Source organism: Phoca vitulina, unplaced genomic scaffold, assembly GCF_004348235.1.
Source record: "Phoca vitulina isolate PV1807 unplaced genomic scaffold, GSC_HSeal_1.0 scaffold4, whole genome shotgun sequence".
In the NCBI taxonomy this organism is placed as follows: Eukaryota; Metazoa; Chordata; class Mammalia; order Carnivora; family Phocidae; genus Phoca; species Phoca vitulina.
The window spans coordinates 14080516-14104371 of NW_022589707.1; positions in this window are offsets into that span (position 1 = coordinate 14080516).

The following is a 23856-nucleotide window of genomic DNA, read 5'->3' on the forward strand; positions in this document are numbered from 1 at the left end:
GAAGGAAGGAAGGAAGGAAGGAAGGAAGGAAGGAAGGAAGGAAGGAAAGAAAGAAAGAAAGAAACCCTTCCTACTTCCAAGGTCATGAAGCTACTTCCTTAGAGTTTCCCCCCAAATTTTGAAGTTTTCCTTTACACGTTTAGGTCTTCAAACATCCTGGAATCTATTTAGTATCGGTTTGAAATACAGAATTTTTTTTCTATTACAGATGACCAGATATCCCACTGCCATTTTTTAAATAGCCCATGCATTCCTAACAGACTTGTAAACACCATGTTACATATCAAATTCCCATATAGTCACAATTTTATTTCTGGGATCTCTTTTCTATTCCTTTGCCAATACCAAACCACCCTAATCATTATAGCTTTATAAACAGCCTTGATTTTTGAGAGCTCAATTCCCATCATTCTTGTTCTTTTTCTTCAAAATTCTCTTGGATATTCCTGGTCCTTCCTTTGTTCTCCGAAATAAATTTTAGAGTCAGCTTAGCAGGTTGTATGAAAAAAAGTTGTTGGGATTTTGCCTTGAATTGCATCCAATTTATGGACTGATCTGGAGATAATTGACATTTCTACAACACTGAATCTTTCTAACCACTCCATCTCTTGCACTCCCACAGCATCAGATGATAATAATTTGAGGCGGATTTATGGCCAATTGAAATGCTTTAACCAAAGATTGCTGATTAATGGTTCTGTGTCAATACAGAGAAAAGTTCTCACTGCATTGCTACAAGATTTTGTCCTTGGCCCTGTCCTTCTGAAAATATGTCAATCAATTATTCAGGTAACACCAAAGTGGTGGGGACAGAACATGCCATAGATGACATAATCAAAATTCAGAATGATCTCAAGTCTAGAATGCTTGGCTGAAGCCAGGAAGATAAAATTTAACAAGTATAAATGCATGGCCCAGCAGCAATCTCTGAAATTCACTTGCACAAATGCAGAATGGTTGCAGAGGGAGTAGTGATTTGGCAGCAATTTATGTGAAAAGGATTTTGTGGCACAAGAGAGGCAGTTTGGTGGTCACTGATCACAAACCTAATATGAGGCAATAATATGATGTGGCCATTTAAAGAGCTAATGCGAACTTATTAAAGTACAATACCCAGTTCATGTGAAGTGCGAGCCCCTGTGCTCTGATGTAATCTGATCACATCCTCATCACTTGCTTCATCTTTGGATGCCACCGCTTATCTCAGAGCATCTAAAGAAGGATAAACAAAACAATAAGAGATGTGGAAAACTTCTCATCTAGCGTCTGGACAAAGAGACATCCATGCTATTATTGCTCTTGCAAATGAAGCGACAAAGTAAAAAGCCACAGCTATCCAGCCTACATAGGTGAAAGCGCTCTACCTGACCCTGAAGATGTCTCCAGCAATGGAAGAGTCAGGGGCGCAGGACGTAGTGAATTTCTGCTGCCAGAGACATACTAGCAGTGACTTAGTGACCATCTCCCAGGACACCTGCACTGGGTGACTTCACTTCCCCTTCATGGTCAGTGACCATGGCTTTAAGATCACATTTTCTCTCTCATTTCACACTTTCTCTCTCATTTCTCTCATTTCATTTCTCTCTCTTCTCATTTCTCTCTCATCTCTCTCTCTCTCTAGTCCAACACAAGCTTCTTCAGTCACAGATTTGGGAAAGAAACAATACACATGTAAGCAAGTGCCAATACATAGAGTAATTACATAATCCAGTTTTGCCCAGATTAGGAAAATTTTTATTATCTTCTTTATTTAAAATAATGCATTTAAGGGGCGCCTGGGTGGCTCAGTTGTTAAGCATCTGCCTTCAGCTCAGGTCATGATCCCAGAGTCCTGGGATCGAGTCCCGCATCGGGCTCTCTGCTCCACGGGAAGCCTGCTTCTCCCTCTCCCACTCCCCCTGCTTGTGTTCCCTCTCGCTGTGTCTCTCTCTGTCAAATAAATAAATAAAATCTTTAAAAAATAAAATAAAATAATGCATTTATGAAATATTTCAAACATACAAAAAGCACAGAGAATAATAAAACAAATACCCATGTATCTGCCACAGAGGGTTAACAAAATTGCTAAACTTTGCGATGTAGATTGCTGAAGATTTTTTAAGAGAAATAAAGCATGACAGGTACAGTTAAAGTCCTTGCCCCTGCCCTGTCCCATTTCCTAGGAGACAATTCTCCTAAAGTCGGTGGAGATCCTATCCTTCTCATAGTATGTATTTGAGTCTTACTACATCTGTTTCCATAAAAGTATATAGTATTGTTTTATGCTTTTAAAATTTACAAAAATGGTGTCATGCTATTTATAATACCCTGCAACCTGCTTACTTAGGAGACCATCATGAACAGGGCTGTAACAAGCATCTCTGTAACAGCTCCTTTTCTGTACACAGCTGTCTCTAGAGTATATACATCTAGGGGTGGAACGGCTGTATCGTCAAGTCAGCACATCTTAAATGTTACTAGATACTGATGAACTGGCTATACCCATGAGCGTTATAAGACAGTTTCCATTATCCTACATTCTTGCTGCTACTTAGCATTCTCAAACTTTAAGTTTTTGCTAAACTGGTAGCTAGGAAATAATATCTCATCACTGTGGGATCTGGTGTGTTTCCCAAAATCCCAGTTTAAGAGGGAACATTTTTCATATATTTCTTGGCTATCTGAGATTCCTCATCTGTGAATTGCTTCGTCTTTACCCTTTAACTATTTTTAGTGGCCTGTTTATCTTTTCTGCTATTGATTTATGGAATTCTTTACACGTTCTGGATATTTATCTTTGATGGGTTGTATACACTAAAAAATCTTCTCCCTTTTATGACTTCATTTTCTCTCTAGCTCTGCTCTGATGCTACTCTCACTCCACACTGAGCCAATCTTCCCAAGTCACCTGTAATATTTACTGTCACAAGGCATGGTTTTACCAAGCAAGTCTTCTGGGGATTGCTTGTTTTTACCTTTGGCATGAAGCTTGCAATTCTAGCAACTTCCATAGGGGGTGTTTTGTTTTGGTTTTGGTTTTTTGGGTTTTTTATCATTGGGAGTTCAAGGATTAAGCCATTCAGGGGTTTCGTTTCTCCCCCCATACCAGCCAGTTCTGATTCTCTAACACCAACTGGGTAACCTACAATTCAATTCAGTTCTGGCACCATCTCCCCAGAATTCTTGTAAGGGATCAGTGCCACAAGAAGCCCCCACTTCAGACACCAGTTGTAAGTATCAGACCCCTGGGATACCCACATTTTTGACTTGGCTACAAATTCAAGAGTCCCACAAACACCCCTCAGGTTCCATAATTCACTAGAACAACTCACAGAATTCAGAAAAGCACTTTACTTACTATTACTGGTTTATTCTAAAGGATACAACTCAGGAAAAAACAAATAGAAGCCATGCACAGGGCACAGTATGGTGCAAGGAGCAGAGAGCAGGGAGCTTCCATATCCTCCCCAGGGAACAATACCATCCCAGCAACTCAATGTGTTCACCAACCCAGAAGCTCTCCAAACCCAGTTATTTAGGGGTTTTATGGTGGTTCCATTATGTAGGCATGATTGAGTAAATCACTGGCTAATGCATCAAAAAAAAACCAAAATCTTGCCATTTGCAATGATGTGGATGGAACTAGGGGGTATTAAGCTAAGCGAAATAAGTCAATCAGAGAAAGATAAGTATTGTATGATCTCACTGATATGAAGAATTTGAGAGACAAGACAGAGGATCATAGGGAAAGGGAGGGAAAAATGAAACAAGACGAAACCAGAGAGGGAGACAAACCAGAAGAGACTCTTAATCTCAGGAAACAAACTGAGGGTTGCTGGAGTGGCAGGGTGTGGGAGGGATGGGGTGGCTGGGTGATGGACGTTGGGGAGGGTATATACTATGGTGAGCACTGTGAATTGTGTAAGACTGATGAATCACAGACCTGTACCCCTAAAACAAATACATTATATGTTAATAAAAAAAATTTTTTTTAAATCACTGGCTAGTGGTAATTGAAAATCTCTAGCTCCTCTATCCTCCCAGGAGGTTAGGGGCCCAACCCCCCAATACCATGACTGGTTCTCAGGTGATAAGCCCCCACCCTAAAGCTATGCAGAGGCCCACCAAGAGCATAAAGTCAGGTTTGATTACAGAAGGCTCACTATGAATAACAAAAGATGCCCCTGTCACTCAAGAAATTTCAAGGATTTTAGGAGGTCTCTGCCAGGAACCCAGGGCCAAGACCAAATAGTATTTCTTATTATCCCACAGTCATTAATAAGAAAGATGAAGTCAGGTTTATAGTCAGGTCAACTTTCATCTATTTAATTTTTTATTAAAATATTACATTCCTTGCTTTATAATTAACGAGCAGTTATATAATAAATTAAGACCAAAGTTTAAAGAAAGATGACACTAAGGTTCAAGTCATAGATATTATCGGCAACCTCAAGAGAAACGATCATTGCTTATTCAGTACCTCCTGGTCTCTTTTCTACGTGCATTACCCTCAATTTATGGCAGCCTTCTGTCTTCAGCACCATGGCCAGAGCTCCTACCTGAGGCTGCTGTCAGCACTAGCTACACTGAGCCTTCAGATCACCAGGGCTTGGCGGAGGAAAGGAGGGAAAGAGACAAAGCCAAGAATTACTAGCTTGTTTCAATTATCTTAGTTAGGGACTTTTCTCCATTCCTGCTTGGGACAAAACTTCATCACTTCTATAGAAAATGTTCCTGTACCAAAACTCAAACAAAGCTAGGCAGGAGTGTGCTGGCTCATAGGCATACCTGGGTTCCTTTCTTTGTCCATCAGACAGGTTACTATTAGCAACCCAGTTGCAAGTTCATCACTCAACCTAGTTCAACCAGTAGCCTTCACTGCAAGGGTTGGTTTTCTAACTTCTACTACCTGGCTCAGACTTCAGACAGACCACTCTGGTCACACATTTTTTCTTAAAGAAGATGTTTCTTAAGCATTCACTCTCTGAATGTTTAAATTTACAATTTGAATGCAATAAAACTTAGCTTAATGTCCAAGAAGTATGATATCCCTTCTGCAACCTTTCCATACTCACCAGACCAGAAAGAGATGTCCACCAAACACAAATCAATGGTCATCTGATCTCAGGTCCCATTAGACTAGTTCTCCTCCCAATTTCTCCTTCTACCTCCCATCCTATCACTTAGCTTATTTTATTATTTCACTGCTCCTGGAGACCCAGAGAAGGGAGGGGCCAAAGCAATGCTCCTTTTAGATCTACTAATGAACAACAATTTATTAAATATACTGCATGATAAATATCAAATAGATATGGTCAACTGGGACCTTGCAATGGCTCACCTGATTATGACTAAAACTTATAAAAAAAAAAAAAAAAAAAAACTTAGACCTACCCCAGCCATGGATGGATTGTGAACACCTGCCTCAAGGTGTACTGTTAAGGAAGAATGAGCAAGACCACAGGAGCAAATTCCCTTCACCAGCAGCATGACTCAGAGAATGAGACCTACCATTGCTGGAGGGAAACACGGTAGGCAATGAGGAGCTTTGTGTTCCTCTCTTCAGATTTCTGCACTGGCCCAGAATGAAGGAGGCCTTCTTCCTCTCCCCAAAGGAGGAGGGGCACTTGTCGGCTGGGTCAGAGTCTGGGATCGCATACTGCCTTGTTCCCTGCAAGCCAGGTCACTGAACTGATGGTGATTTATGAATGCACTCTCTGGATGCATTCATAAATCACCCAGGACTGAATGATGTTGGGCGGACCAACCTCACCCACGCAGCTGGTTGGCTAAACCCACAGCCTCTGAGTTAAATGTTTTACAAGCATTACCTTCATCTACAAAATGGAAATCAGCCATTGTTCTTAAATGCCAGACAGTGAAGGAAACTTTTTACCAACACCCTCTGCTCCTCAATCTCTCCTCAGCCAGAGAAACTGCTGCTTCCTTCTCTCTGTCCCCAACTCCTGATGTGCCTCCTTCCTGGAGACCCAGGAGCCAATTTAAATTGTTCACCACTCTTTGGTACCATTTGTTTAGGAATTGCTATCTTGAACCATAGGGTTCTGATGAATATAACTATTAAGCCTGATCCAGATGCTGCTGTTTGGGAATTCTGGGTCCTAAGATGCAGAGCCAGGTCCAGGGAGGGCAGCAGCCGCCTGGAAACCATGAAACCACACAGGACCATCCCCTCTACTACCCTATTGTGCATGGAGACTTTGTGTGACAAGCTCTTTATAATTTTTTATGGCTCTGCATATGTGCTATTTTTTATGTTATCCAGACATTTAAAAAAGGTCCATGCCCTTTGACAATTATTCAGCCTTAAAGAAGAAGGGAATTCTGACACTTGCTATATATAGCATGGTTGAAACTTGAGGACACAATGCTAGTAAAACTAAGTCAGACACCAAAAAGACAAATACTGTATGATTCTACTTATATGAGATATCTAGAGTAGTTAGATTCATAGCAGAAAGTGGCAGGATGGTTGCCATGGGCTGCAGAGGGGAAGTGGGGAGGGGTTTTTTTGTTTGTTTAACAGGTACAGAGTTTAGTTTCACAAGATAAAAAAGTTCTGGAGATTGGTTGTACAACAGTGTGAAGTACTTAACACCACTGAATTAAACACTTAAAAAGGGTTAAGACAATAAAATGTATGCTAATTGTATTATAGCACAGTTTAACAATAAGAGATCTAGGTCTTTCATTTCTTTTGTAGATTCCCCAGTAATGCCTAGCACCATGCACAGATGCTACCCCATCTTCAGCAAAACATTATCAGTCATTGTACACATTTCCACAACCATCATTTTATTTAATGATGTAATCTTCACAGTAACCTTGCAAGGTTAGTACTTATTTATTTTTAAAAATTTTATTTATTTATTTGAGAGATAGCAAGAGAGAGCACAAATGCGGGGCAGGGAGAGGGAGAAGCAGGCTCCTTGCTGAACAGGGAACCTGATGCGGGGCTCGATCCCAGGACACCAGGACTATGACCTGAGCTGAAGGCAGACGCTTAACCAACCCAGGTGCCCCACAAGATAAGTATTTAGCCCAATTAACAGATAAGGAAAGGGGGCTCATCAACGTTATGTGACTTGCCCACAGCTACTTGGAAACAAAACCAGGGGGGCCCAGGTCTCAGATTCCAAGTAAGTATTATTTTCACAGCTGTACCTCAGCTTCTTTATAACTGAAGATCCAGAAAGAATTCCTCAGGCTCAGGACGTGTTCTGGAAACTCCTCCAGCTTCAACAGCTGAGGATACATATTCATGTCAACCCAAAGCTCGGGAAGTAATTACTCACATGTATGTGTACACATGTGTGTGTGCATGAGCTCACATGAACATGTGCACATCTGTGTGTGTGACTATTGCCAGAAAAGAAAAATACCACCTCTTATGCAGGGAGGAAAACCCACAGTCTCAAAACCCCAAAGAAAGTGCACTAGTTCTAAACACAGGAGTGACCAAGCCAGAGGAGAACCAGCCTCAGAATTAGTTGCCATGGGCAACATAACATAATTCAGTCTCCCTGTCCCTGGCATGCATGTGGCTTGCTGTCTCCAGGCCTCATAGCCTGAAGTATCTGAGCAGAACCACAGACACGGTGAGGGAGGACATCCCTCCTCGAGGAGCAAATCTTTTTAGCTCCAGGATGAAGATAAATCTGAAGATACAGCTCTGGGACAGAGCCCCTCTCGAAGAAAGTAGAGGGGAGCTTGGAAAGTAAAAGGGAAATGGTGAACACAGGCCAACGGATCCTGCTAGAATGGGCAAGAGTGTATACATGGCTCTGAAAAGTGGAGAAAGGGATTCTTCTAAGGTAGAAGATTCTGATGGAAACCCTGACCTACTGTTGCTGACACAAGAAAGTCACACAGTCATGCTTTGGGGGTTCTGCCTGGGTCACCACTCCTCCATCCTCCCTCATCTTTTAAAGGTAGGAGGTCTCTATTCATTAATAGTCTCTATTTAAGCATCTTCATTTTCTCTAAATGAACACTATGACTCACTGCCCTCCCCTTCTCTTAGGCTCTTTATTCTCCACTCCCTCCATTCTTACCTCTCCGCCATCTGCTTCTCTGATCTCCTGTACCCTGAGAGGAAACATAAGGTGACCTGGAGACAGGCAAGGAGGTGGCCCCACAGAATGATGGAGGGATAGAGTTCAACCTGTTCTGGAATCTCCTAGACTTTCTTACATGGGAATAAGTAAAGCAAGACCTCAAGCTTTTCAATTTCCAGTAAAACCCACTGTCTTCATTTCTCAACGCATGTTATCTTCTCTGTTACTCAACAGCTAAAACAGGAAATTAGGAAAACATAAAAAAAATAGCAAAGCTGGAATATTTCAATCAACTGGCAAATGTCTTTGAAGTCCCTAGGTCCATCCCTAAGGTACTTACACCAAGCTTGGGTAGACAAGGTTGATGTGCAAGAAATACATATGGTAACCATATTATTAATGAATTGTATCCATCAGGCCCCAACCAGTGACCTTAGGTAAATCGCTTAACCTCTATGATCCTCAGTATCCCCATACATATAATTAGAAAGGCATGTGGAAGAGGAGAATATCTCTCCTACCTCCTAGCGTTATGTAAGATAAGAAGTCTTTCTGCACAAGCTGTCAGGAAGGGTAAGTGGAGACTGTCACTTGTTTCTGAGCTGTTTCATCTCTCTCTCACCCGCCCCCCTCTCCAGGATCCCAGAGCAGTGATAGATGGAGAGCAGAGGGAAGGGGGGTGGAGTAGAAGGAGCCAAGTAAAATGACGACAGCAACAAGAAAGCAAACACAAATGAGCTCTGCAAATGCCCAGGTGCATTCTGTATTTATCATAAGTGCAGGGGAGGTGAAATATGTGTGCTGGTATGTGAAATCCTGGCTCCTAATCAATGCCTCTTGCTGCCCAAGTTACCTGCCTGGTCCCCTGGTCCTCCTGTCCTGCACAAGATGTCCTGGATGCTCAGTGGACAGTAACAGCATCGCCTTTGATGCTAGTTAGAATGGACCTGAGACGTCAGCTTTGAAGCCAGGGTGCCTGGACAGGCTGGCTGGCTTTGAAAGGAGCAAACAGAAACCTGTCTGGGGGGGGGGGGTCCTCTGAGTCCCAGGTAGGGCCACTGTAGGAAGCCCCATTACATGACAAACACACCTGGAGGTTGCAACTTGTCCCTTCTGTTTCATTGTACTTTATTAAGGAGACCTCAACCGAACCCTCAAAAATAGCTTTTTAATGGGTATTATTCCATCCAGAGGCCTTGGAGCAGAATGAGGAGAAGGAGGCAACCTTGTACTAGGTTATCAAGGGCCACCCCAAGCAATACCAAGCTGCCTGCAACCCTACAAAGATAGCTGACGCTAGTCTGCAGGAGATCAATGTAATTCAGGTCAACGAGTTGGTCATTTCTGTTCATCTGTCAAATAAAATTCCTAGACAAGCCCATGTTACCACGTTAGGCATTTTTTTCTACATGACAGGAGCATCCAAGTCCCTCATTCCTTAGGACTGAAGTTATTTAATTGCCCTTTCTGCCTGCACCTAGCTCCTTAATGATCAGAATGGCTTGGGCACTATTGTTCTCAGGCTATCTACCTAGCGGGCTGTTGACCAATGATCTAGAAGAAAAGCAGGAAATACTCCTCCCAAAAAAAAGATAGCAGTTTTTTACCTTACCTGGTAATAACAGCAATAATAGCAGCTAACACCTATATAGCCTTTCCTCTGCACCAGGCTTTCTTCCAACTGCTTTTCTTTTTATATTAACTACTAAACCCTCACCCTATAGTCTTAATGAGGGTTGCCCATTTCAGAGATGAGGAAACAGCTCAGATATATTTATATTTTAGCTTTTCAGAGAGGCTTCTGTGATCAGGAAGCCCATGAGACCTAAAGGAGTAAGTAGTTAAGGGTAGAGCTCCAAGCTCCTTAGCTCCTTGTTAGGTGGTAAGAGTGATGATATACTTGAGGGGAGATGGATGGGGATGCTGAGCATATGGTTATGCTCAGTGTACACTCTGTCAGCTGAAGCTGACTCTGCCCACCCTGGAGGAATAGGACTGAAGTGCTTCCTGGAGCATGGGTTCAAGGACATTTGTGTGCCCTGTGGTGCAACCAGCCTAAGTCACCCCAGACTAAGGACTGTCAATGGAGAACCCACTTCTAGGTCTGCACCCAATCCATGTGAACAAAATGCTTCCTCAAGCTGAACTGAAACTAGCTCGTTGGGTTTCCATTGTTCTGTGCTCATTAAGCTACCACCTGTGGACAAGAGCAGGCTATACATCCAAGGAGGGTCATGCCAGCTCCTAACCTACTGGAGTGAGCTGGCCGAAGGTTGCTGGGTCAGTGGGGTATTTCGGCAGACCAGGCAGTTACTACAAATCCAAAGTGGGAAGGAGAGTTCTATTTCTAGCCCCAGGGCCCAACGTGTGTGAAGAGGACAGTGTCAAGAGCCAGGGGATTAAAAGAGCCCTGCTCTCTGCAGCCTGTGGACACAGCAAGATGTGATTCTTAGCTGGAGCTGTGCTGACAGCAGCCCAAGGGTTTCTCCTGCTGGTGTCTTTTTTTTATGCCACAGCACCTCAGACCTGCTATCCAGATCCTGCCTGACTTGCTGGTTGGACAGCCCTGTGGATGGAAAGAGACTTGTTGGGAGAAAATCAGGCAACAGCATGATAGGCCCCTTGGGAATAAAGGTTCTCCAACTTACCAAGACATTAAAAAAAAATCATCTTTGGTGTTTGCTTAAATGTGCACTGCCTGAGCCCATCCTCAGAGATTAGGGTTCAGTAGGTCTGGAGAGGAACCCGGGCATTTGCATGTTAATAAACATCGCAGGTGACTGCTACACAGGGAGCCTGGGGCCTCCAGAGGCAGCGTGGCAAGTGCAGCAGAGCACCCTCACTCCTCCAACACCATCAGTGCCCAAGCAGCGTTTTATGACCAGTGAAAGCTCAGGCCCCACTCCAGATGTACTGAATCTCTACCGACATTTTAGCAAAATCCACAGGTAATTCATAGACACACTGCAGTTTGAGATGCACAGCTCTGGGGTTCTCAAAGAACGTGAACCACAATCATCCAGACAGCCTGTTAAAATATGGATTGTTTAGCTCCACTTCCAGAGTTGCTAATTGGGAAGGTCTGGGATGGGGCAAGAGAATTTGCATTTCTCACAAGTTCCCAGAGGATGCTGATGCTGCTGGTTCAGGGACCACACTTTGAGGACCACTGTTCTAGTCTAGGAAAGTTTTTCTCAGCCTTGATGCACACTGTCATCATCTAGGGAACTTTAAAATCTACTGCTACTTGGGTCCCACCTTCAGGGGCTCTAGTTTGATTGAGCTAGGGCTCAGCCTGGGCATCTGGACATGTAGAAGCTCCCCAATTGATGTTAATGTGCAGGCAAGGTTGAGAATCAATGTTCGGGAGTCAGACAACCTGGATACAAATTCCAGCACTTGCCAGCTGGTGACCTGGGAAGCTACATAGCTTCTTTTGCTGCCCACGTGCCCTACTCCCAGGTCTGCCTGGACAAGAGTCTCATTACTCTGTCCATGAACCTCGTGGATGGGGATGGTATGGAGATTTAATTTATATGTTTCAATGGATATCAAACAAGATGGCAGCAGGTGAGTCTCCATGCCTGTGGTTCACAAGTACCTGCTGTCCTGCCTTCTACTTGTTGCCATATATTATCTCTGCATATCAAGATAAGAAAAGTGACCCTTGACTGGGTGCTCACCATGCGGCAAGTACATCATCTCATTTAATTTAATTTTTACAACAATGCTATAGATCTGATATGATTATGCCCATTTTCCCAATGATGAAATTGAGCCTCAGTGAGGTTAAATGACTTGCCCAAGCTAACACGTCTATAAAGTGAAGAGTCAGAATTTGAATTTCAAATAGTCGGACTCTAGAATTGTCTCTGCTGACCCTTTACCCTTTACCAGGACACTGCCTCCTGTCCCTGGTTGGTCTTCCCTTCTTCTACCTAGAAACTTCTGCAAGGTGGTGGGCTGGAGAGACAGAGGGCACATCCTCTCCTCCTAGGTGAACCTAATATTTTGAGCACCTTCAGCGTGCTTGAGACTTGAGTTGATTTATCAACATTACCAGCCCAAGGACACAGCCCTAGACGCAAATAAGGGTACATTTCTGGACAGATACAAATGGATTTTTTTTTTAAAAAGACATCAGAACAAAGCCGCTCTGCTAAGCCCTCCATGAAGGTACAAATTGCTAATCTGATCTGAATGTGTCACTGGTTTATTTGGGCTTCATCAAAGGTTTTGATACAAGAATTGAGGAATAATAAATAAAAGTTTCTGATATGAGTTCTACTCATATTTAAGCTTGAAATGAATTCTTAGTTGTCTGTTGTGGGAGCCAATTTCTGTGTTTTAAAATGGGGTTGGCAAGCAAAACAAGGATGAGATAGAAATGAACGAATAAAATCAAGAGCAGGGATTAATTAAGGGAGTTTGCCACGGAACAGGGACAAAGGAAAGATGGTAATAGTGTTTCTTTCAAGAAAGACAAGTTGGATTTATATATATATATATATAAGTTTCTGGGAAAATAATTTAATTTTGACACCATCTCCGCAAATCGACTGGGCTTATCTTTCTCCCCTGGAGAGTGAAGATTGCCCTTTTTCTGGCCAGAGGGGAATCTCATTTCCCCTCTCCTTATCAGTTATTAGAAATCAAAATATTGTTTCAAATGGATGTGTTTAATATTTCAGACTACATAATGTGTCCAGCACAAAAGGGCAACATCAGTAGACAGGCAACAAAGGGTAGAGAAGAGATGAAAAAGAATCCTAAATCTCATGACCAAAGATGTCTCTCCAATTTATCCTCCCTTATTCTATGAGGCTTAGCCTGTTGGCCATCTCCTCATTCTTAAACCTCCTCAATACTGAAAATGGAGCAAACAACAAGAGGATCTCCCTCCCATACTCTAGAGTACAACTGTGGTCCCACAACACTGGTCTTTAACATCCACTGTATAAAGCAAATCCCTAATGATTCCAAGTGATTTTGGTCTTACAGAAACTAAGATGTTTCCCACGGAGAACACCCCATCAAAAAGACTGAAAATTCTGACAACAAAAACTTGCCCCAGGTCATTTCTGTTGATAATACGGTCCAGATTAGTGGCTCATCTTTCCTCTGTGACCTTCTCTAATTTTCAGAGTCCCCTTACCACTGGCTGCTAACTTCTGTCACCTCGTCCCGCATCTAAGGTCTGGTGGCACATCGCCTCCTAGACCTCAGCTCCCCGGTTTGTTCTTTCTGAGTATTTGAAATATCCGAGGAGCTAACCTGCAGCGTGGTACTTCCCAGATAGCTATCTCCAAGGATCCCCTGATGCACCCCAGCCCCCAAAGAGCTTACATTCTAGACTCTGAGATAAATAACATGCAATTCCTCCACATCAGCAATGTGCAAGTTTAAGACTCAGTGTGTCAAATCCACCTATAATGAGGGACACCTCTACTGGCCTGGATGACGGGCTCGGCATGAGGAATAGTGACAATGCAGCTAACTCAATTTCCAAGTGTTCTGAGCGTGTGAGGTGCTATGTGAATGCTAAGTAATAATGTTATGGTTTCATCTGAAAGATGTGTATGTCACCCAGGAGCTTCCGGAAGTCAGTAACATAATTTGCAATAAGTCATCATTAATTAACGCTAAATTACCAGGCCCTTCCTGGGGAAGCTGCATATTAAACTGACATCAGTATGTGAAGAGTAAATTATGGTTAATGCTATGAGAACACAAACTGAAGAACTTAATAGTGGATTAGAGGTGTTTATGTCCAAACACCTCAATGTGGAGTCCACAGCCACCACACACCAGCAAAGATATTGGTTTGTCGCTAAGGAGGATGATGAGAGATTTGAAAACGTAACAGGCTCCCCCAACACAGGATAATGAGGTATTTGGAAGCATTGAAAAAACAAATAGGAGGGGTGCCTGGCTGGTTCAATCCGTAGGGCACATGACTCTTGATCTCGGGGTTGTGAGTTCAAGCCCCACGTTGGGCAGGGAACTTACTTCAAAGGAAAAAAAAAACCCACTCCCTCCCCTCATTCTTTCCTCTAACATGCCACTTCCACCAGAGCCTGGGGAAATGAGACAGAAGCAAGGAGCAAAGAGATGAAAGTGGCAATGTCACCTCAGGGAGAGGGAAGGATCGGATTTACCTGGTGTCAGGTGAAGGTGGGAGATGGGATATTTGGAAAGCTGTACAGGTGATTCAGTGTTGCCACTCTACCTTCCTACCCTCCTCCCCTGCTCCCACCTACTGTCATATGGTGATTCTGCCACGTTTGGTTATTGTTGCAAATTTAAAAGCAAACTGATCTTAACTCACGTAAATCTGTGAGGCACATGATCATAAATGAACACTGCCATACCTAACATAATCACTGATCTATATATACATATCATAAAATAAAATGAAAGGGTGTACACAGCATAAATGCGGATTCCCCAACACCCACACTTTGGTAGCCGCAAGACTGTAAAAAAACGCCAAGATCCCCTGAACCCACAGCACAACGATGTACACTATGGTGCAGTCTTGGCATGTCTTCTTGAATCCCCCAAAGGGAAAGGCCCTAGTGGCACTTTATTCCCAAGTTTCTTTATTTGGTCACCGTAAGTGCTCGCTAAAAAGGAGGATCATTTCTTCTGCATCTAAAAAAATGGTGTAAAAACAAAAAAATGCAAAGCCTTTGTTTGATGAGATCTATTGTTTTTCCTGCATTCATTCACTCACCATTTACTGAGCACTATGCCAGCTTTCAAGATAAAAAAAGGAGAGAGACAAAAAGCCTTGCCCTCAAGGCACCCCTATGCTAGTAGGACACAGTCAAGGACACAAACAAATAGTGGTAAGACAGTGAGGGAGAAGAGGGACTGACAGGTTGTGCAGAGCAGGTCAAGTCAAGGAAGATGGCTGGAGATGACCTCTCAGAGAAAGATACATGTGGGCTGAGGATTCTCCAGGGAGTCAAAGTGAAGGTCATTCCAAGTAAAAGGAACGAGCAAAGCAGAAATACAAAGGCATAAAACCTTCTACACCCCAGAGGTGGAAGCCCTTTCTACGGCCAGGTCCCCACCTCCACCAGAAATGACCAGAACCAGTGGTGGACACCAGTCCAAGCAACAAGCTGAGCCAATGGGTTTCTTCATCTAGGATAAATCAAGCTAAATGAATTGCCTGCCCTGAACCTGAAACTCAAGTATCGAAGTTGCCATTTGAGGCCATGGAGCTAAGAGGCAAAAACAGAGGCAGACAGAAAGGGGTCTGTAGAGTAGAAGGATATTAGTACACAGAGGGGGGCAGCTTCAGGAAACTGTGTGATTCCCAAGCAAGAAGGACAGAAAGAATGATAGCTTTCTGGGACCCAGTTCTAGACCTTCAAAAGGCTCAACTATCCTTATGGGTCTTGAATTCTGTGAAATACTCTCAATTCCTTCGAATAAAATCTCCTTAGTTTAAGACTGCTGGAGTGGGATTCTGGTTAGGACACTGGTGAACAAGAGACACTGAAGGGTCCTGGGGAGAAGTGGGCTATCCGGCACCACGGTACATAGCGCCGGCTGCAAGGGTGATCTCGGCCCCATTCGTGTCAATCATCATAACCAGAAGGAAGTCAGAGGACTGTGGGCAAAGTGATTGGATTAGGGACAGAGTGGCTGAGTTCACCAGAAGGTCTTCACACCTACTCATCAACTTTTTATAAAGATAAAATCTCTGAAGCACTAGCAGCTCCTCTGGAGAAAGACGTGAGATAAATACAAGGCATTGTTAACAAAAGGGTCTTTCTTCTTTATTATAAAGCTATTGGAAAGGAATTGCTTTACCAGGCCATGAGGGAGCTGCAGTCCTATCTCAACAGGTAACCTTGAAAATCAGATAGAATCGCTGTCCTTTTTCTCAGTCCTCATTCTCCCCTTACCCACCATCCCTCCGAAAGCGTGCTTCTCCATTAATAGCCTTTTTCATGTAATGAGACTAATAACACCTCCTCTGCACACAGAGCAACCATGGCTGCTGGCTGGGCCGGACGCTGCCCTACTGTAGCTCAGCGGCCATCCCTGCTTCTCTGGGGATGCCTCTGAATTCTGGGTGTGGAGCAGAGAGAAAGGGAGATCTCTAGCCTATTGTTCCACAAGGACCAGGCAACCAAGCTTAAGGTTACAGGTAGCAGAGTAAGGAATTCTGCTTTTGAAACAACAAAAGAAAGGTGCCTCCGATGTTGTATAATTTCTTCACAAATCTTTCTTTAGGGACAGCATGCTTGTGTCAATAAAACTGTACTTAAATATCTCAAATGTATGTTGTCATTGGGGGGTACAACCTGTAGACCTACAAGAGGACACAGATGAAAAATTAGGGAAACCTTGGGGTGCCTGGGTGGCTCAGTCAGTTAAGTGTCTGCCTTCAGCTCAAGTCATGATCCCAGGGTCCTGGGATCGAGCCCTGCATCAGGCTCCCTGCTCAGTGGGGAGCCTGCTTCTCCCTCTCCCACTGCTGCTCACCCTGCTTGTACTCTCTCTCTATCAAATAAATAAATAAAATCTATAAAAAAAAAAAATTAGGGAAACATCTGGTGTGAGGCAGATGAGTGTCCCTATGAGGAAGGAGTAGATACATGAGTTAGATACATGGGTTTTGTGGAGCTGAGGCCAAGGGGGGTTGGGGATGAACACTGAAGAGCCCAGCAAGCATTTTCTTGGTATTGAAGGATATTTAAGGAAAACTCTGCCCTGAGGGCAGAAGCAGCAAGAAACTATTCTCTCTGAACATATTCTCTATGAGCTTACTCTCCCAACAAAAGAACATCCTAATAGACCTGTGGAATCTACTGGAGGACACAGGATTTTGAGGAGACTTTTCATGGAACCCTCCTGAAATGCCCTCCGTGTGAAACAGCCGCGGGGCCTGACTAGTGGGACGCTCTCCAGACCTCTGAGCTAACCACACCTGTGGTAAGGCTCTGAGAGGAGACGGTCTCCTGTGTGTGACCTTCCATCGCGGGATGTCCAGAAGGCTGAGGCTCTCACATAGTCCACACCAGCATATGGGGAACAGGCCACAGGGGCTTGGCATCCATGGGCACATACTTAGATTCACTGTCACCTGGAGTTGAAAAGGACACTAGAGTTCACCAGGTGCAACCCTCTACACATCTCAGATACGACAGCACAGACTGAAACATTTGGCTATCACCTAGCGTCCTCTAAAACGGAGTCCTGCTATTTGCATTTTATACATTCACACTGCCGCTGCCAGAACCTGACCTCTGTCCGGCTGGCCACGTAAGAGATACGGTACTGCTGCACCTGAACTTGCTCACCATGCTGGAGACGGACACTTTGGTCTAAACGAGTTCTCCGGGACAGTTCCTTGGGTCGTATCACCTCTTATAATTTGTTTTGAGGTAAGCCTGGGTCCCGTGCTTCAAAAACAGCATTATTTAGGGAATTTAGGGAACCACGTCTATTACTATAATAAATTACCCCATAACTTAGCTGTTTAAAACAGTATCTCACAATTTCTGAGGACCAGGAACCCAGGCGTGGCTCAGCAGGGTGTTTCTGCCTGAAGGTGCCTCAGTCTACAATCAGGGTGTCACCAGGGCTGCAGTCACCACAGGCTCAAATGACAAGTACCCCCAGCTCCCCAGGTTGACTCACATGTCACTGGCAGTAATCATGTCCTCAAGGCTGTGGGTCAGAGGCCCATTCCTTGCCACATGGGCCTCACCACAGAGCAGCTCACAAGGTGGCACCTTTTCCATCAGAGGCAGCAAGGGAGAGGGGGAGAGAGGACACCAAGGGTGGAAACCAGTCTTTGATAACCTAATTCAGAAGAGATGTCTCAGTGAGTCCTAAATCCAGCGCACACCCAATGGAAGGGAATTGGACAAGGGCAAACATTCCAGAAGACGGGGCTCAGTATGGGGCCATTGTGGAGGCTGCCTACCACAGACTACATATTACCCTCTTCATTTACATGTCCCTATCGTTGGGACTGTCAAACAACAACAACCCAACAACCTCTGACTAGATTCCAGGAGTAGTCAACCACCCCCAACAAGCCTGTGTGAAGGGGTAGTAGGCCCAGGTAGCCGTCTTTGTATGTTTGACCTTCCTTTACACGACGTTATTAAGGAATCTGACGAAAGCTGGGCAATCAGACTCCCCTCCAGGGAATGAGTCATTGAGATATACAAAGTTAAACCGAATGGTCATGTAGAAGCAAGGCCAGAGCCAACACCATGTACTGAGCAAAGCCATGCCCAGCTGAAGTCATGAAGAGTGGAAATCAGGCATAGGCAGGAACCAACCTGCAAAGAAGGGCCTGGAAGAGGCATATAGAGAGAGATATTAGGACAAGAGATCGTAAGACCTGAAACAAAGTGACAGAAACAGAAAGAAACTTCTGAAGCCTTGCCTCTTTTTATCTTTTCCTGTTTATTCACTCTTCTTTTTTTTTTTTTACTTTTTTTATTGTTATGTTAATCCCCATACATTACATCATTAGTTTTAGGTATAGTGTTCCATGATTCATTGTTTGTGCATAACACCCAGTGCTCCATGCAGAACGTGCCCTCCTCAATACCCATCACCAGGCTAACCCATCCTCCCACCCCCCTCCCCTCTAGAACCCTCAGTTTGTTTTTCAGAGTCCATCGTCTCTCATGGTTCTTCTGTTTATTCACTCTTACAGTGTGCCTTCCCACCCTACTTTTGAGCTATCTAAGTAGGTTTTATTTCTTTGGAATCAGTCTCTAACTCAGCCAAGTCCTCCTCTATTTCTTCTTGAGAAAATGGTTAATATCAGTTCAATTTCACCCCAGAAAGTGACCTTTGAGATGTGAAATAATGTGCAGATTCCAAGCAAAGCACATTTTTGTTCAAAGCATAGATGCGATTCAATTCATTTCCATAAGCCTGTATTAAGATGGTTATTGTTGTCTCCATGAATCAAGAGGGAAAAGTACCTAAAGAAATGGGAATTTGACTTATCCTAAACCAAACTGCATCATGGTCATGAAACAGAATGAGAAAACCAATTCACTTAGTCCTCTAAACCCACAATAACTTAAAATGTAAAAATACGTTACACACTCACACAATGTGCATTCACACACTCACATACATACATGGCCGCGAACACTTCACACAGTAGGAAAATGAGGTCCCAAGCAAAGAGCAACCTCTCTCCACTTCTCTTGACACATCACAAGGCAATATGTACCCCTTGAGTCAACTCCCAAATGGATTTGCTTTCCAGAGCACACTTTCCAAGCATTCAACAGTCTGCCGATAGAGAAACCAACTCATAGAGTAGTTTACAGGACGGACTCCCCCAGGCAGTTCACGTAAATATTGCAAACATCAAGTTTATACCACCGGCTCACTGCAGAAACCCAGAAGAAGATTTTACAAATTCTCTTCCCAAAAGAAATCAGACTGAAAATACAGAGTGACAGCAGCTGAAATGGTGCTGCCCCCCTCAACAGCCATAGCCTGAAGAAATGTCTTTTTTTCATACAAATAATGATTTTTTTTTTTTTATGGCAAAGGTAATACATGCTCACTGCGGGGAATTTTAAAAGTCCACAAAGTACAGAAGAGAAAATAAATCTCCTTATAAATGCTACCACCAAGAAACACCTAAGGTTTGACATATTTCCTTCTAGTCTTTTTTCTATATGTATGTAGAAATATATTATTCCATGTATGGATAGATGGAATCCATAATTCCATATGGATTAATGCCTTTGTTTTGCTTTTTTTAACCTAATATTATATTGCACAGGAGGCATGGGGAGAGACTGCTAATGGGTACAAGATTTCTTTAGTTGAGATATAAATATTCTAAAATTAGATCATGTCGGTGTTGCACAAATCTCTAAACAGACTAAAAACACTGAACTACATACTTTAAGCAGGTGAACTTTATTGCACATAGACTATATGTCAATAAACTGTTTTTTTAACAAACCATAATGAGATACCACTACATACCTATTAAAATGGCTAAAATTAAAAACAAAATAATAAACTGAATTTTAAAAAACGGACAGTTCCAAATATGAATGAGGGTGCAAAGCAACTGGAATTCTGGTGGAAATATAACATGGTGCAGCCACTTTGGAAAAGAGTTTGGCATTTTCTTAGAAAATTAACCATACACCTACCCTACAACCTGACCTTCCTACTCCTAGGTATTTACCCAGGAGAAATGAAAGCATATTGTCCACACGAAAACCTGCACATGAATGTTCCTAGCAGCTTCATTTGTGCCAACCTAAATTGTAACAACACAACATTCATCAACAGGAGAATGGATAAATGAATGAGCGATATTTATTCCATAAAATACTACATAGCAATAAAAAAGAGCTGCCAACAGCAGCAACAACATAAATGAACCGCAAGACCATTGCACCAAGGCAAAGAAAGCAATACAGAGAAAAGGCAAAATATGTATGTCCCATCTATATGAAATCCCAGAAAAGGAAAATCTATCGCTCCAGAAAATGGATTGCTGGTTGCCTGAGAGCAGGGAAAAGCAGCGGAGTATAAACAGCATGAGGGCATTTGAGGGGAGTAATAGAAATATTCTGTGTCATGATGTAGTGGTGGTTACATGATTGTGCACATTTTCCTAAACTCATCAAATCATACACTTCAAATTGTTCAATCTTATTGTATATAAATTATACCTCAGTGAAGTTTATTTTAAAAAGTAAAGAGAAAACTCATCAAACTATACACTTAAAGCAGGTGCATTTTGGTATGTAAATTGTACCTCAATAAAGTTGAGTTTTTAAAATGGAAAAAATATGTATTATATTGTGCTCATTTTCACGGGCCATTAAATACTTTTCAAAAGTACCTTAATGTGAATATTATGCAGCTATACTATTCAATGTTATAGATGTGCCACAACTTAATTAGCTGGTCCATTATAGTTGAATACTTAGATTATTTTCTTTTTGCCACTGAAAATAACATTGCAATGAACATCTGTGTGCATAAAACTTTGTCTATGTTTTTGATTCCTAGAGAAGGAACAACTGGATCAAAGAGTAGGAATATTTTCAAGGTGCTCAGTACAGTTGGAACAATGTCATCTTAAAGTTGATTCCTTTTAACTGTGGTGGTAGGAAGTCACAGTGATAAAAGAGGGTGGTTGCTTTTTCTGCAACATCTGCTAGTGAACAGAACACGATGTGGATTTCCAGTGAGAGGATCATGGACCTTGTCCTGGTCCTGTCACTTAATGTGTAACCTTCAATCACTTTTTGTCTTTGGATACGGTCTTTTTATCTCCAAAATGAGAATAGTAACTTATGGTAGGCAAATATTTCCTATGGAGGGCAGTAAAGGCACGAACCATAAAATAAACAATTGATCATTGAAAATAAAAACCTGTGGGGGCACCTGGGTGGCTCAAATGGTTAAGCGTCTGCCTTCGGCTCAGGTCATGATCCCAGGGTTCTGGGATCAAGCCCCATTTTGGGCTCCCTGCTTGGCTGGGAGTCTGCTGCCTCTGCCTCTCCCTCTGCCTCTCCCCTGGCTCATGCTCTCTTGCTCTCTCTCTCTCTCTCTCTCTCAAGTGGATAAATAAAATCTTTCTTAAAAAAGGAAAGAAAAGTAAAACTCGTGTTTATAGTGAAAAAGAATAAGAAGAATGAGATCTTGGCATTTGCAACAACATGGGTGAACCTAAAGGGTATCATACTAAGTGAAATAAGTCAGAGAAAGACAAATACCATATGATTTCACTTACTTATGTGTGGAATCTAAAAACAAAAGAACAAACAAAAACAGACTCAAATACAGAGAATAAATTGGTGGTTGCTGGAGGAGGTTGGTGGGGGTAGGGGAAGATACCTAAAATAGATAAAGGGAATTAAAAGACAAAAACTTCCAGTTATAAAATAAATAAGTCACAGAAATGAAAAAGTACAGCATAGGAACCATAGTCAATAATATTGTAATAATGTTGTACGGTGACAGGCAGTGACTATACTTACTCTGGTGAGCGCTGAGGAATGTACAGAATTGTTGAATCAAAATGTCCGCAAGAAAATATAACATTGTATGTTAATTAAACTTTAGTAAAAAATTCAATTAAAAAAAAACTTGTGTTTATCAAAAGACATTATTCAGAGAAAAAGACAAACCAGACTGGAAGAAGTTATTCACAAAACATATATTCAACTAAGGACTTGTGTCCAGAATTCCTAAAGACAGTAAGAAAAAGCAAAAACCAAAAAAGTGGGCAGAAGACTTGAACATGCACTTCACACACACCCAGACACCCAAATATTCAAATAGCCAACATGCAGATGAAAATGTGCTCAGTGCCGTTAGTCACATGGGAAATCTAAATTAACACTATATGGGATACCACTGCACAACCAACAAAACGGTTACAATTTATCACTGACAACACCAGTGTTCAGTGAGGTGGTAGAGCCACTAGTGAGACCCATTTTACATGACTGGGCTGAGCATGGGAAATGGTACAATCGCTTTGGCAAACTGCAAGTAGCTCCTACAATTAAACATATATATCCTTGAACTCAACAATGCCACTCAAAGATATGTATATATTCTAGAGATATTAGTAAATGTATCAGTAAAAGTCATGTACAAGAAATCCCATAGCAGTTTTATTCTTAATAGCCAAAATTTTTAAAAACCCTAATGTCCATCAACAGGATAATAGATAAATTGTGGCAGATCTATTTAAAAGAATACTACACAGCAAGAAAAAACAAACTTACGCAAAATGCAATAACATGAATAAATCTCTCAGACATGTCAAGCAAAAGAAGCCAGACTCAAAAAAAAAAAAAAGAAAACCACAAAAACCCATATTGAATGGTAAGATTTGTATAAAGTTCAAGAACAAACTCATCTGTGGCGATTAAAGTCAGAACAGTGATTACTTCTGGTAATGTATGGTGGAGGTATTGACCAAGACGGGGCGCAGGGAACCTTCTGGGATCATGGAAATGTTCTGCTTCCCTATCTTGGTGGTTGTTACAAGTTATGTACATACGTAAAACTTCAATGAGCTGTCTACTTAAGATACATGCACTTTCCTGTGTGGATGCTATACCTGAATAAAAATAAATAAATGAAAATTAAATAAAAGGAAAAGGTCTTTCCAACCTTCACACCCTATTCGAGGGTCTATAGTCTCTTCACACCCTATTCGCTCTCCCTCTCTCCCAAGCTCCCGACTCTAAAGGCTTCAGCGACCACGCCCCCCGGAGCTCACACACTAGCATTACATAGCCTAAGCCCCCAGCAGGTCACTCCATCTGGATGCGAATTTCCTGCACCACGTCCGCACCACTACTTGTCCGGGACAAAACTCCCCCTCTTACTCCCCCTCACCACTCACCAGAGCAGGCGCCAATCAGTGTGGCTCCCCGGCTCACAACCATTTCCCCTTCCTTAGGAGCAGCCCTAATCTTCAGGGTGAGCCCCCAGAAAGCACATCTGCATACCAGGAATCTAGTCCAGACTTCAAGCAAGTACAGTCCATTTCTGTCGCTGCATGCAAAAGAATTTAACTATCTACACCCCCACCCCAGGCCAGCCCTTGTCCTGTCCAGTGCTCTGTTCCCAGGACACATTCGTGCCTTTGCCCTCTTTCTTTTTACCTCTTCAACTTGATTTCCCCTCTGTTTCCACTGAGTCCTGTCTGACCCATGCCAGAAGACCGATGCCTATGTCCAGACCCTATGGCATGGCTAATCTGAGCCACTATGAAACAGGCTCCTCTTGGCTCTCCCTC